The sequence below is a fragment of the Accipiter gentilis genome, chromosome 13, assembly GCF_929443795.1.
Source record: "Accipiter gentilis chromosome 13, bAccGen1.1, whole genome shotgun sequence".
NCBI lineage: Eukaryota > Metazoa > Chordata > Aves > Accipitriformes > Accipitridae > Astur > Astur gentilis.
This window is the reverse complement of record NC_064892.1, coordinates 32,512,611-32,528,757: the sequence shown is the minus strand read 5'-3', so window position 1 is coordinate 32,528,757 and position 16,147 is coordinate 32,512,611. Positions and strand designations below refer to the sequence as shown.

The following is a 16,147-nucleotide window of genomic DNA, read 5'->3' as shown; positions in this document are numbered from 1 at the left end:
TATAGAAAGAGGTTTATCTGTCGTCTTACTGAATAACGCAGATTTAGCTTTTACTTTTGCTATAGTGTATTACAAACTATGTTTTAATGGTACTGATGTGCTGATCAATCCAGATTGGTCTCTTATGGCAGGCTTTGTCTTCCTCATTACTCACTTGTTTTCCTCATTTTTTACGTTTTAGTCAGTGCTTAGTTTAGTCACAATTTTTGCCAACAGTGACTTTAGATACCTCCAAATCACTGATAAAGATTCTGCACACCCCATCCCCCTCCTTTGCACTGAAATGTGTATCTGTGCTCGCTCTCTAGGACTGTTTCTTTTCCATCTTTCTGGAGGAAGATCCTAAGAAGCTTTAAAATGGGATAAAAACATACTTATTAATCCTGGCCCTAAATTAATTTTCCAGGATCTGATTCTGAAAACATCAAAAGGAAATAGAGAAGCTTCATGACGTAGCCTAGAATTTTGCTTTAGGGACCTAGACAAATTAGTATGGACATCTTTAAGTTTGTATGTTAGGAAAAAGGGAAAAGCCAAAAGCACTGTTTTTCTTCCCCATGAAAGAGTTTGATCTCTGAGCTAATGTACAACCAGTCCAGTCCTCAGGAGGCTCTCACAGAACATTTTTCAAACCTCTGTGAGACAAAAAAAAAAAAAAAAAAAAGTGAAAAACATAGATAGTAAAAATGCAAAGAAAATTATTTCCTAGGCTGATATCTTCTGAGATAATACAGGGAATGATACTAATATTAACACCTACAATTTGGTAATTTCATTTGTTAATCTTGTTAACATGCTATTTTCCCTCTATTTCAGTTAATTAAAAAAGACAGATCTGACCTGACAATGGTCTCCATGGTGGCTGTAATCACACTTTCCTAAACCCTGACACACTGCTGTTTGTTATCACATTTTCTTGGGTTTCCTGTTGTTTTTCAAGCCATTTTTCACAATTGAGTAAGAGCTGATAGGAGATAACATGCCAAACAAGGTTGTGTGAGTTTTTGCTTTAAAAGCAACAGTAGTGAGAAAGCCATCATTTGGTAAGATTGCTGGGCAAGGGTTTCAGATAAACATTTAACTGACAAAATACAGGCTAATGGAGAGCTAAGCTGCCTGCAAATGTATAGAGCAAGCCAGAGCTGTCATATCTTTCAAAATGGAAGCAAAATCCTTCAATTGATCTTCTATTCCTTTAATCCAACATAGTAAGAAGTCATTTTCCAATTTGCGTCCTGATGTATTTGCTTGCGTCACTGTTTATAAAACAAATCAAGCAAAAAGTAAGGGAAAAGACCTCTCTGTTAACCCTCACAGCCTTGCAGTTTTTCCTTGACTGATTACAAAGTTCTTTCCAAACGTAATTAATCACGTTAAAAGGCCACATGTACTGATATTCTTCCAATTTTCAATGCCGAATATCTTTGCTGCCAACAGGCAAGAAGAAGTTAATGAATGGAAGACATTATATACAGAAATAATTCAGCTGGTAAAATGATGAGCAAGGAAAAAAATGAGACCCACTAAGTGGAGCTAAGAAGAAAGAAAGAACTGAGTATTTTTAGACAATGTCCAAAAGATTTCAGGTAGCATTATGGCTAAAGTACTTTTATTATACAATAAATAGGTCTCTACCTGAAACAAAATTAAAGTTCAATGAACTAGTCAGAGTAGAGAAGAACTCATTACTAGTGCTGTGGAAATTACCAGTGTAAAATTTTGTAAACTACATGGTAGAAGGCGACTTAGTAGGGTGGCTTTGACTCAGATCAATATCTGAGATGTCCTGCACACCCACAGAACTATTAAGCCATAGGAAAATTTGGGTTGGAAAGGGCCTCTGGAGGTCCTTTTGTCCAATCCCCCACTCAGAGTACATCCAGTTACAGCATGTTGTTGAGGACCTTCTCTGGCTGAGTTTTGAATACCTCCAAAAATGGAGATGCTGCTACCTCTCCCATACCTGCTCCAATATTTTACCATTCTCATGGTGAAAAAACGTTTCCTAAAATCCGATTGGAATTCTGTTTTGCAGTTTGTGTCTCTTGCCTCTTGTCCAATTGCTGTACATCTCCGAGAAGAGTTTGTCTCTGTCTGCTCTGCATCATACCATTATGTAGCTGGGGTCAGCAGTGAGATCCTCCAACCTTTCTCTTCTTCAGGTTGAACAAGTCCAACTCCCTCTCCTGCTCCTCATATATCCACATCCTTCTTCTGGATATCTGCTTTCTCAGTTGGCTAGAGCAGAACTTGGATTCCTGAATTAGGTGTCTAAACACCAATGGAATGAATCTGGGTCAGCCAAGAGAGAGGAAAAAGTCGACCGTCTTTGACCATAATTTGAGACTTGTGATCAAAAACTGTTTCAGAAGCCCCAGGGTAAAAGAAAGAATGACTGACCCAGAAGGATGCTGTGTTTCATGGTGGCAGCAGAAGAGGCTTTAGACAAGCTGAAAGGACTCAGTTTTTCTGGTAGTGAAGGCTTCTGCCTAATTAGCAGAGTTCCTCACTCTTGGATCATTTTGTTGGCTCCGGGTGGTTACGGTGGCCAGCGGTAAAATGGTTAACTCTGAAAGAGAAATTCTAGCAAACAGACTTTGTGTTAACAGCATTAAGAGTTCATGACTCTTGGACAGCTGTTACTTCTGTCTGTAGGAAGGTGTTGTGTCCAGAAGGCTGCACCTACAGCCCTGAGGACTGGAACCTTTCTTTTTCAATGACAGCACAAGCTCCTCAGACACCGGTGAAGCACAAAGCAGCTTTGGGTGGGAGGGACCACTAGGTATCTGCTCTATTGAAGATTAGCAGAGTCAAAGAGAATTAACCTCAAATAACTTCTGAAAAAGCTGAATTAAAAATGTGTAATGGGAAGAATGGCTTAGGGAAAGAAATCACAGTAATTCCTTCTGAACTTAGTAACTTTCTCATAAATAGGAAAAAACCTGCAGAACTGAAACCAGTGGCTCACCTGACTGAGACCTGCTCTAACAAATGACCTCGTACACTTCTTTTCATTATGTGACCAGAGGGTCAGACTGGTCTTATGGCGGAAGGGTTTTGAGAAGAGGGAATGATCACTGTCCAAAAACCCCCATGGTCATTGCAACAGAGCTGGGATCCAGAGAACAAGCCGCTGGTGATGAGCCTAGGGGTGAGGTAATGGGGTTAGGCAATAGCCAGATTATGCAGCATATTTTTTTCAAGTGACAACTAATATACAGACCAGCACGATTTCTCCCTCTCCATCTTTCAGTCCCTGGAAAATGACTCGTGATGCATGAAGTGATGAGACGGTGGGAACATGACACCAAAGACAGATTTGCCTGTGACTCCGAAGAGCTGCTCAGAGCTCTGCAGAGGGACCCTGGGTTCAGGCATGAGGCCAGCAATCACTACAGATGGGGATGTCTGTGTTGTTCTGATGGAAATACCTAGTACAAATTAAAATGGACCCTCTCAGCAGCAATTTATCCCATTTAAACTAAGCAGGGACTACTAAATTGTAAAACCATACAGGTCTCCAGGGACTGAGGTGTTTCAAGGAGCACAACTAACTGAATTCAAAACTTGCACCCAAATAAATGATTGGCTAAAATTTCCAAGACCCCAGACTCTGAGCTTTGCTGCACAGGAAAATTCCATAGAGGACATTTGGGTCCAACATGTTTAAAAGTGCAGTGTCCTTGCTCTTCCAAGAGCTTCAGAGGAGCTCGGCAAAGCGACTAGTTTATGTACATTTTCGCTTCTTAAAAATGGTTAACTGAGTTCACTTTAATGCATCATATCCTGTGCTTTTTTCAGTCACAGTGAGCACTGACCATCCTTGTGCACGATGTTTTATCTGGGCTTGCATGGGGACGGCGGAAGGAAGTAATAGGGAAAGAGATTCTCCTTTTTTTGAAGTGGGTGAGATACAGCAAGGATGATTTAAAAGGAGAAAATCTGGCACAAAGAGAGAACTGCTTGTGCCTCCGTTCTCGGTGGAGTTTTGAGTCATTCATGCAGTGCAGTAGCTAGGGAGCCTGAGTGACTCATACATTGCTAACTATGGAGAAAAAATATATTTTCTGAAACATTCAAGCATTACTCACATTTTCACTTAGTATCAGCTGATTCTAGTAGCCTTATTCCACCTTTCGGGATTTAGTACAATGGGTTATATAAAAGACAGATTGGGCTCAAGCTCCCTTTAAAGTGATGTGCTAAATATGGCATCAGGGCACCTTGCCTAGATTATGAAGTATTTTGAGTGCCCCTCAGTTCAGCACGGAAGTTATTATCTTTAACGGGGAGGAGCTGGGAAAATCACAAAACTCACATTACAGCTGACTTCAGAAGCTCTTGATAACTGTCTTAACTTCTGTGTTGTGACTTTCATCCCAAAGGCTTCTCGGATGTTTGACCAACTGGTAAACAGAGCATTTCCAGGGATTTATTACCCACTGCAGAACTGGTACAATTTCTAGGGTCTTCAGTACTCAAAATTATGGAACCATAGGAAAAAAATGAGTCTTTTCCAGGCTGAACAAGCCCAGCTCTCTCAGCCTCCCCTCATACACCATGCGGTCTGGCCACCTGGCCAGTTTGGTGGCCCTGCACTGGGATTGCTCCGCTATGCCCATGCCTTTCAGTATGGGAGAGCCCAAAATCAGACATAGAGTGTGGTCCAGATGTGGTCCCACAAGTGCTGAGTGAAGGGCAATGATCTCTTCCCTTGACCTCGACGGGCTACGGTCTTGGTCACTTGGTCTTTGCTACAAGGGCCCATGCTGCGTAAGAGTACTCAGCAGTGACACGGCGGGGATCAGTGCAGATGCATCGTACGTATGGTAGGAGATCTACATATGGTCACATTGTCCATAATTTCATCCCCTTTGTGGAAGACTGCATAGACTACTTGGTGGATCCCTGGAGTAAGACCAGAAGTCTGACATCATTAAGTTCCTGATTTACTAGATAAAAATTAGCCATTTCAGTTTTAAAGTGAAATGATGTAGACCCTTTTTTTGCGAATAGTTTTGAGGTCTATGGAAAAGTGCTGTGTAAGAGCTAGACGTCATTTTGCATAGGCTTTTTGTAAATGCTTGTGTGAGGTAAGTCCCTGCTACAAAATTCTACCCCAAAGCTAATTTCAACATTTGTGCTACGTTTTTCTAGGAACTTTAATATATCACCGTGGCCAGGAGTTTAGAAGGAATCAAAAGAAAACTGAATATTTTTCTGGATAATGGGAATACCCAGTTTTATTAGCAAAGATTGCAAAATAAAGAAAACCTCTGTGAGTCCTGGAAAGGTTGAGGATCCTCAGTACAAGGCGTGTTCATGCTCCAAAAAAATAGGAGCAAAGCAGACGTTTCTGTTAGAGAGATTATTTCCTTAATGGTCTGATATGATTTCATGCTTCTTCCTCTGAAGTCCCTGACAGCTCTTCTCAGAGACAGGACATTGACTTCAGACTGGGAAGGTCCAAGGTTTCCAGTGCTGAGAGACTGAAATATTTCACCAGAGACCACTGAGAGCCTTCCAGTGCCTCCCCATGACTCCCTCCTCTACCCAGGAAGGCAAAAGCATTTTCCTGCAGTTGGATGGGGAAGAACCAGAGGTGCTCAGCTGCTGAAGCCCAGAAAAACATGGATTTGTCTCTTTTGATGGCCTAGCAGAGCACACAAGGAAACACAGGCATGGATGTGGACACAGCAAGCTCGATCTGGCTCTCCCATGTGCTAGGATAAGTCAGATGTCAATCACCAAGGCTAACACTACAATTAAGCTTAATTCCAACGCGCGATGCATTTTCTTACATGTCATTCCCTTTCCTAATGAATGAATAAATACATTTATTGAATTTAACTAATAATTTCTAATATATTGGACTCCTTTTAAAGTCTGGCTAACATTTTTTGAAGCCAACAGGTATCTGTGGGGTAAAATAGTGCTCTGTCCTCAGTGCGGCAATATCCAGTGCTCAGGACCATCACAGGGGAGATGTGGGCAACCCTGGGGCTTAGTCAGGCGTGTTCTGGAGTGTACCTATCTCAGATGGAGACAGATGGTTGTTTGCTCACTAGAAATATGTAGGTTAATTCCCCAGAGGAATGTACGTATCTTTATCTGATTGCACTTCAGGGGAAATTTGGGTAGAACAACTTCAATGGGAATTGTGGGAAGCACTGAAAAGTCAGGGCACAGTTTCCTGTGGACTGAGATGTTTAATGTTAGGCAACACGGTTTGAAACTGTTAGCCAAGAGGTAAGGCAGTGCTATTGCAAAAGGGCTTGAAGATTTTGTAAGGTAATTGTTAGGAAATGAATCAAGAATAGAGCAGAAAATGTCATCATGTCACTAAGTAATGAGTAGTGTGTCTGAATGCAGGGTGCAGTTCTGTTCCCCCCATCTCAGAGCTAGAAAATGTTCAGAGAAGGACAATCATGAGTTTAAAATGGTTTCCTGACTAAAAGAAGCGAAGTGGACCGGGAGTCTCTACCTTGAGATACAGGCATCTGAGGGTCTATAGAGACCTACATATCCCATCGGGGTCCATTGAATTTGGAATGCCACAGAGGATGTGAAAGAAGTAGACGTTCTTCAGTATTTCTCACACTGTAAGAACTAGAGGGACTCCAGCCATGAGCAGGTTTGGCACAAACAGAAGAAAGTACATTTTCACGGAGTACCTATAAAATGATGGAACTGATTGCTGCGGTAATTGTGAAGGTGGAAACCATACAGATATTCAAGACAGACTGAACAAATTACCTCCGACTGTGGTTCTTAAGCATGCTATTGCAGATACAACCTCCCGCTCAGGACTCCCAACCCCTCCTTTGGCAGAAGTCACCGAGAAGACAGGTCGCTTGTACGTGGTCCCATTTCTGCTGTTCTTCCCCTATTTTCCCCACTTCCCACCATCATTTATGGGGGAGCTGCCTTTGAGGAAGGCGGTTATGCATTTTTTATAGACATCCTTGTGTTTCTCCTCATTCTGATCCCTTTGTTGCAGATTTCTGTGCTCACAGGACAGCTGTAGAGAGCTCCTACTTCTGGCTGCACGAGTCTGCCTTTGTGCACGGGGCAAGGAACGGTGTCTTTCGTAGGAAATGAAAGAAATGAGCGGTACAATGTTATTCAGGTAGCTCGGACCAGGTGGTCACATGGAAACTTGATTTTGGCTAGTGAAAAGGGAAATGCTGTCTGGGCAATCTCACCAGGATTATTTTTTTAGTGAACCACATCCTTTTCTTCAGGAAAAACTACGCCAGCGTTGGTGTAGTCTGCGGTGTCTCACCATGCAGGTCTCCATCAGAGGAGACCAGTAGTGCCAGCACCCACGCTGTCCTCCCATTCCCACGTCTTCTGGAAAACCCACTCGATGGCAAAGGCGCAAGGTGTTGTGCTGTGCCGGTGATGAGACCCTTCCCAGGCTCTCACAGCTGCAGCCGGCAGAGCTACCACCTTCAAAACGCCACGTCTGAGCTCTTTATCCATCTCCTCCACCTTCCTCCTGCCTCTGCCCTGCCTCGTCCCGCTGCTAAGCAGGGGCGACGGGAGAAGGAGGGCATCCCCTCGTCGCTCCCAGCCTCTCCACCACATTAAGGCTCTGCTTTAGAGTGGAAACTCTGGAGCACACGCTGCCATTCCCTATTACTCCGTGCATGACTTGGCACAATAGGGCCCTCCGTGGCAGTTCTCCAGGAGCTACTGTAACTCTCTGTATGCACCCTATACGTTCAGGAGGAATCACTGGGGAATTAACACTGCTGGTTTCAGCCTGCCGCTGCGCTGCGTGAATAATCGCGGAAAAAATTCGCATTCATTCAACAGTGTGTGGGAATGTTTAAATTATAAAACCCACTTTCATTTAATTAAGGGGGAAAAAAACAACAAAAAAAATCATCATTCATGTTAGATAGTCTGAGATCCTTAATTTGCTTTAAATGAAAAGGTTGCTGTCAGTTTAGATTCAGTCTAGAAAGATGAATAATTTGTTTGATCACTTGAGAAACAGGAGATCATGTTGCCCAGTAGTTTGTTATTATATTTCAGCAATCGCGCCCTTCTCATCCGAGGTTAACTAGAGTTACAGAACTGACAAAGCACTGTGCTGCTGTATCTCTGGCTTTATGTCCTTTGATAGCTACTGCTGAAGCAGAAGACATCCTCACAATGAGATATAAAAATATGCAGGAACCATTAAGAAAAAACTTTCTCTTGCACGTCTGTAAATCCAAAATTACATCTAAGTGAATCAGCTGTATTTCTTATTAAAAAAAAAAAAAAAAAAAAAAAAAAAAGAGAAACTTAGGAACTCACAGTGGCTAATTATTTTTTGGTATCACAGCATTTTGACCAAAGAAAAGCCTTCTGGGGTATTCTCGTTTTTCTGTTCGCAGAAGAACAGAATCTGGCTAATATGGAGACTGTTTCTTCCCCTTGCCTTACTAAACTGTACAGCGTAGGGCAGTCACATTCCCATCCCTCAGGTGGACACTGCTGTCATTAGAAGAAGATCCCAGGTGAAGGGTTTCGGGGTTCCTCAGCTGTAAGGGTCTGCGGTGAAGCAGTGGACGTGCTGGTGGAGGAAGAAGTGTCGGAGCTGTGGGATGTCGGTGGGGATTACGCTGCAGGGGTGGATGGCCTTGGGGGTCACCGGTGAGACCCACATCTGAGCATCTGAGACCCACCTCTCCTTGTACCTGCCCCGAGCAGGGTTTGCCCCTCATCTCCCTTCACATTAGGCATAAATGCAATATTAGGCTGCAGGTCCTCTCCTCCTAAGGTAACCTTCTAAATGCATTTGTGTCTGTTCTGCCCCAAAAGCACTCTCTGACTCCCAAAAGAGGTGGGGGTAACCACCCCATGCCCTGTCTGCAAGCAAGGAGTCTAGTACCCCGTCCTCCTTGGCAGGTTGTGTGCCAGAGGCAGATGCCCTAACATGCCCTGATTTGGGGTGAAATGGCCTTTTTGCTGCATATTGCCTGGCCAGCTTGGCACTAACAGCTGGGGAGGGGCAACGATGCCAATGGGTTACAAAACGAGGGCAAACACAGACATTGACCTAGCTTTGCTGGCAAAGCACCTCGTTGGCCTCCCCAATGGCCCTTCACACCCAGGTGACAATAAACCGACACGTCACTGCAGCCTCTCCCCGTCTCCTCCGTCCCATCACACAAAAAAAAAGTCAGACTGGGAAAGGTCACGGCTTTCTCGTGTTTCTCCCCAGGATCCGTGCCTGGCTGCTCCCTCCAGCCCACCTCCTGCTGCCGGCGCTGCTGCTGCTCCCCATCCACATCCATGAAAAAAGCGGGTCTTTTGTTTCCGACGGGAACCGCCGGTTTCTCGGAAGCACGTGTGATGCCCTTCCTGATCACAAGCAGTCATCGTGGCTTGGGGAGGGACTGCTGCTTCAGTCCTGGGCACTTTATGAACTAGAAGAGAATTGCTAGGAAAACCTCAGGCTCTGGGCAAATCTGGGTTTGTATCCACTGTCAGATATATCCGCTGTGCCCACTGTAGACCGGTGTTGCTGACATGGACATGGGCTCAAGAGGACCCTTCAGGGCTTCCCCCACCATGTTCTCCTTCACGGCATGTCCTCTTCAGTCTCCTCTGGTGGCTCTGCTCCACCTGGGAAAGTCTTTGACTAACACAGCGCCTGCTTGTCATACCTAAACACTGGACCAGGAATTTGTCATGGGACCATGAAATCCTTTGTTTAGACTTTTTTTTTTTTTTTTTTAAAAATAATCCACCCCAAATCCCACAAGACTGAAACCACCACACCATGCCCTCAACTAAAACATTTGATTTCTCAGGTGTAATTCGTCACACTTAATTCAGGCAGATATCTGGCATCCTGACCTCCTTTTAGAGGTGGCTGGTATCAACAGGGCTGCCCAGAGAGTGTTTCATGTGACATGTTGTATGTTGTACCTTAGGACATGAGGACTACTCTGGACATATCTGTTTCTCCTCATCCAAATGCTTTAATTAGAGTAAATTAATCCCTCTGCTCCTGCTTCTATACTGTCCCTTCAGCATTTTCTTTTCCTTTTAATTGTATTTCATCCATCTGTAGTTGGATCCATCACGTGTTAACTGGTGAGCTTTTCGCAGCACAGACTTTATTTGGGTTTTTACAGCACCCGATAGACAAGGGTCCTTCAACCTGACCCTTTCCTCTGAAGGCTGCTACAAAACAAACTGCTGCGGAGTCTAAGGGAGAAAGCACGGTCCAGCTGTTGCTGTACGTGGCCCAAAGGTGCCTCACTTGATGCACACCAAAATACAGGCTGCTGCAACTTCTGCGTTCACTACACTTTCATTTAAGCCATCTTGCAACAGCCAAGGATTTTTGACCAGGGAAGTGTTTTTTCTCTTTTCCTAACCCCAGCACCATGCAGAACAGGCGCTCGCTGCGGAGCAAGGGGTTTGTGAACTGTTACACTAGAAATAGCATCGGTACCAGGGATAATGAAACCCCAGAACCGATGTTCATGAGACTGGGCTTCAGAAACAGGGGCGGTAGTCCAGCCTTGGCTTCCTGAGTGCATTGTCTGAGAGGCATTACACAAGCACAAAGCAGCATCATTCACACACGTTCAGGCCCACAGGCCTTTTGCAGTCTTGTGTTTCCCAAACATTAGTCTTGGTTCTTCTATATCTGGCATCATTTTCCCTGACTTCATGCTTTTCCTTTTAACTTAAAATTCATTGGGCACAGCCTAAGTTCTTGTTTCAATGAAATTGTCCAAGGATGTAACACAGATTCAGGCTGGAAGTTAGGAGGATGTGTTCAGTGACCAGATGAATAAAGGGTAACTCAAGCTTTCCATTGAGTAGGTGGAGTGAAAGAGCAAACCATCCTTGAGGACGGTGTGTGAAAGGAATAACACAATGCAGTTGCCTGAGATAGCCCAGGCATCCTTTTAGGCCCTATGATTCACATGACATTTGTGCCTTATTCTCAGCTTCTCAAACGTCTGTCTCCTACTGTTATTATTTTTAGCTTGGTTTGTTAAAGAATCAAGGCTGATGTGATGAGGCTGCCCATCTGCCTGGCTGTCTACTGATCCCATCTGTCTCTTCTCCCCAAACCCCTGGGAACCTGCTGGCCTGTTTCAGTCCAGTCTGATGGTGGGATGGAGGTCTCGGCGTGAATTATCCTACATGTGCCATGAAAACTGGCTGCTCCCCAGGGAAGGACCAACACAGCTCTTGGTGGAGGGAAAGGCAGGGTGAATCCAGATGTCGGTACCCCGTCCGTGGCAGCAGCCGGGCGGGTGGTGGACATCCACTTACTCATCAGTCAATCGGGACACAGGACACCTGAAACCTGAAATAACGCGTGCTGTCTCTGTCCTAAAGGACGGAGGGCAGCTGGTCTATTGCCATGCAAAGGCAAGGGGATGAAGGACACATTTCTCTGGATAAACCTGCCTTTCCCATGTCTGCAGTTCACCGAGCAACACCTGCATCTGTAATGCTGGGTAATTCTCCAGGTAAAGGATTCAGCTCTCGCTATGTGGCTGATTTTGCATGTTAGCTACCTCCTGATGTGAGTTACTTCAGACACGGATTTGATGTGACTCCTGAAGCTGTGCGTGCCTCTGTTTATACCGCGCACCTACCCGAGTGTGAGAGGAGAGCAAGAACTCTTCGGGGAGCTTTGCCGTCCATGCAGGAGTACAGAGTTATCAGTCCCAGCCCCAGATTTCCAGAGATGCTGACTCGATCCGTTGTCCATCTTCCCACACTGCCGAGGCAGCATTTAAGCATGCAAACAGATGCTGTAGTCTGGCAGGGAATATAAATGCATGCTTAGGTGTGTCTGCTGGGGCTGCTCAACCTCTAACGTTAACTGCGTGTCTTTGCAGGAATGAGACTGCTCTGTGCAACAGTCTGATAGCTCTGAAAGCTTTCAAGACTGTTTGTGTGTTCTCCCTCTAGCAGGCTCTCTTACTCTTCATTTTTTATAAGCTGAATAATCAGGACAAAGCTACGTTTCCTTTCCTGCAGGGCATTTTCCTTCCTTCTCAGGTCTTTCTGTAGTGCATCACGCATGCCTTGCCTTTTCGCAGGTGTGAAGGACGTAATCCTGCTCAGGTGCTCCCAGGATCCCTGTGTGACTGGCAGCCGATGAAAGATCCTGTCTTTTCATTTTCATGCTTCCTTTCTTCAAACAAAGTGACTCAACAGCCTCCGCAGATCCTCAGCTTCCCTCCCAAATGGAGTGTGTCTCATTTCCATGCCTTTTTAAACTTACCAAAATAAAGTCCACATGTTTAATACGGAAAACAGTGCAGGGTTACGTCCTGGCAAGGACACTAATGGCAAAGGCAGGGCCTGAGCAGGGAGCTGCCAGAGGGGGACAGCTCGTGCCCCGCTCCTTTTTCGCCACTTCTATTAGGATCCCGCTCTGCAAATGTCACGCTTAGTGTTTTGATGCCTAAATTTCAATTGCAACCACATGATCTGCTTGTCTAGAAGCAAAAGACTTGCCCTGTTTCAGAATAGGGATTACAGTCATGAATTCACCCTTGGCTAAATTGCATGTTTATTCCTAGTATGAAGCTGTGAACTCTGCTCCTGCAGAGAGGAAATCATTACCCACGTCAATGCCCTGAAAGGGGAGGGCCTGAGGAGGGAGAAGCACAAACATCACAGAAAAAGCCTAACGTGCTTGTTATGAATAAAATATCCAGCCCAGCTTTTATCATGGTGCAGAATGGCTCCAAACAACACTGGAGGCCTGGTTTATGAGGCGTAGGACTGATAACGTCCCCCCCTGCCACGAGAGTTTTATTTTAGGTGATAAAAACGAGCAGAAAGCACTGAAAAGTCAGGGGAAAGTGGAAGGATCCTTCGCAGCGCAAGTGTCAGTTTGCATCTCTGCGGTGTGGAGCAGAAAAGCAGTCTCGCCGCGTCCTGACCTCGTTAAAGCTTCGCTTCCATTCCCAAACGCGGGCTTTGCCGGTTGTCAGAAATGAGCTGCTCGGAGGGGCCCAGAGAGCCTGCTGCGCCGAGGCAAGGGCTGCTCCCCCCCCTTGGATGCTCCCTTGCAAGAAAGGGGGGGCAGGCATCCGAAGGCGCCTGCCTGCCGCGCTGCTGAGGTTTCCCCTCCGCTGGGGAAACCTTCAGCAGTTTTTCTTCCCAGCGCTGCTAGAGGACACGTAGCTACCGCGTGCGACATCCAACGGGGACGCTGAAATCCCCTCCTTTACGTGGAAGGCTGAAGGGGAACGCATAAGCTGTTGGGGAGAAGCCCTGTAGAGGTGAGGCTGCCGCAGCTCCAAGCCCCCCAGGTCCACCCAGTAACGAGGTTGAGTGCGTATTCCCCATAGGCGCGCACACAAGCGCACATATACAACGCACACGTGTACAACACACACGTATGCAACACACACGTACACACGGCCAGACGCACCGATCTATGCAGACCGATGTGGCCGGCACTCACGTAAACACCAACGGCACTGGTGGCCTCATCCTGTTCCCCTCTCCGGCTGAGCAGGATGACGGTCCATCGGCGGAAATTATACATATACATATGTACGGTGTGCATCCCTGCAGCAGCCGGGCTCAGACGCTCAGTTAGCCCAGTGGCCACCCCTGGATCCCAGTCTGCCCAGTGGCCAGCGTGAGTCCCCAAGGCTTCATCTCCAGTCTCTCCCATGGTGGCACCTCAGGGACGCGTCCCTCTGACCCTGCTCCCGCTCCAGCTGTTGCGTTCCGACCCCACGGACCCCGAATGTCTCCGTGAACGTCTCTGAGCTCTGTCCCAGCAGCGTTCGTGCTCTGCCTCGGAGCTGTGCTGTTTGTGGTGTCTTTTCCCAAAAGCAACCACCTCTGGGTGATGGTGAAGGCTTGGGGCACCTCTAGATAGCCAATTCAACCCAGCCATTCCTCAAAGGACGACCAAGAGGCAGCCATCCCTTCCTGGTTTTTCTTCCAAATTGGCATTTGTTTTACGGTAATCTCCTTTACTGTATATGAAACAATAACGGGCTTTGGTAAATTACTTTAGTAATGAAGCTCTTGTTTTATTTTATGGTTTAATGTAGCAACTATTAATTCCCTTGTGCACAAAATGAGTTTTTTTCCCCCTAATTATTTAATAGCATGAAGGACGAACACTTTTACGTTTCCCGTGCATGATTCGGTAGGTCTCTGGTGAGCAGGATTTTCCTCAGAGTCACCACTGGGTTGTGGTGAGATAATAGAGAGCTGGAGCAGGGCCTTGGGTCAGCAGCGGTCAAATAGCAATGTCCTTCAGTGGTCACTTGGCAGCGCTGGCTGGCCCCGAGTCCTTTCTTATCAACAGAGCGAGCTGCAGCAACACATTGAGAAGTGCCCGAAATAAAAAGCTGGAGGTTAATTGAATAAATAATTAAGTAAAAGCCAGCCCTACTGGCCTTTCTGTAGCACCGTTAACTTGGCTGGTTTCTGTCAGTAAAGCACGGTGAGAGCTTTCACCCAAACCCCAGGAAATCTATTGCTGTTTTGTTCTTTGTGCTGTCCTCGGGTCAAGACTAGTCCAACAGCTTTTGGATGGACTTGAAAGCCCATAAGGGCTTTTGCACCTGGGACACCTGTGCCTTGGCTATCCGATCCCGGTGCTGCCCTTGGGCAGACAGCTCTGTCTTTCTCCTGGACGATCTCTGGGGGCTCTTGCCCAGCTCAGATTTCTGATACCTGCATGATCTCACAGGTGGGTTATTTTGGGAGCGAGGGGAAAGGCAGGAAGGCTTTCCTTGGACCGTACCACACAGCTCGCTGCTGGAGCAGCGTCCCCAGTCCCCATTAGTTCATGAAGCCAGCGGCAGTGGCACGCTTCTCCCTGAAGATCTAGGAGGAAAAAAAGAACTTTTGCTCCCTCCATGCCTGCCTGGCCCCAGACCTCGCACCCAGCTGCTGGCTGGAAGGACACCGTCTCAGCTGTTAGTTCAAACGTGCGCGGTTACGCTAGCATCTTTCCTCATGGATTTAGCGCGTCCACAAATCCTGTGGCCCGTTTGGATGAACACATCACCCATGGCTGTAAGCAGGCTAGAAGTGTGTCAACTCACTGGTTTAATATCCGTCACTCGTGTTGGCAGTAGCAATGGTGGCACCTGGTCAAAACCCCACTGAATTTCTCAGTCGTCAGCTCTGGTAGACCTCTGGTAGATCAAGGGGGCAGGGACCCAGTGATCCACAGCCAGCTTTGCCACTAAGGGAAACCATTTTGCTGGCCCAGTGGTGCCACGAAGCACCCTGAATCTGTACAAAGGCTCAGATTTATTAAAGGTACTTAATACAGAGAGGCGCGACGGGGATTAGCGAGTAGTGAGCACCTCTGGCAGTAAGAAAACTCTTAATCAGATGACTAAATCTGAATGTCGGCAACTGTAGAGACAGGGTCCTCTTTCGTTGTGCCTCCCCTACCAGGTGGGAAGGTCAAGTACCAGCAGGGCTCTCTGCCACCGTGCAGTGGCCACAGGGATGATGCTACAGGGCGGGCAGGGAGCTCTGGCTCTCCCATAGGAATTGCTATAAAGGGCTTGTGGGTCCTCGCCTCGCTGCCGGTATGGCTCTTCATCAGAATTCTTGCAGGTGCTCCCACCTGCGTGCCACCTCCCTGCCTCCCCTTCTCAGTGTCGTGCCTTGCCGTCACGGAGGAAAGCAGAGAGCTGGGGGGTTTTGCCTCTCAAATTAGCTGTGAAAATTCATATGAATATTAAGGTCTTTAAACATCCAGCACTAATATTCCCTTTGTTTACACTCGAATCCGTTTCTGGCCTTATTTCAGAAATTAATTGTTGCATGTATAGCATCCTCCTTCAGCTTAATATGCAGGGAAATGCTGACCCGTACCATCAAGGTTTCCTGCATTTGCACTTTGTCTTTTTTATTTGGCACGTTTGTGCCTGGATTACTGAAATGATTTCTTAGAATCTCCAATGCTGGGAGATGATGAAATAGGTGAGTAGGTTCAGGTCTCTGCTTCCCACCTTCTGCCCTTGTGTAAGGCGATTTCCCCGCCTACATGCCCGAGTTACCAAAGCAACTCCCAAGGATGACGATTCCTGCCACTTCCCACTGAGTATTTGTTGAAGCCGTTCTTAAAAACACGTAAAGAAAACTCACTCCTGTCTGGCATAGTGTGAAA

At 46.4% G+C, this 16,147-nt stretch overlaps 1 long non-coding RNA gene across 1 annotated transcript in view; it reads left to right on the top strand.

Moving 5' to 3' along the window:
* Positions 1 to 9,304, top strand: part of LOC126045198 (uncharacterized) — a 46,032-nt gene extending 36,728 nt beyond the window's left edge. The window contains exon 5 of the long non-coding RNA XR_007507956.1: positions 9,221 to 9,304. This is a non-coding gene — a long non-coding RNA (uncharacterized LOC126045198). The remainder of the gene's footprint in view (positions 1 to 9,220) is intronic.
* Positions 9,305 to 16,147: the final 6,843 nt, after the last annotated feature.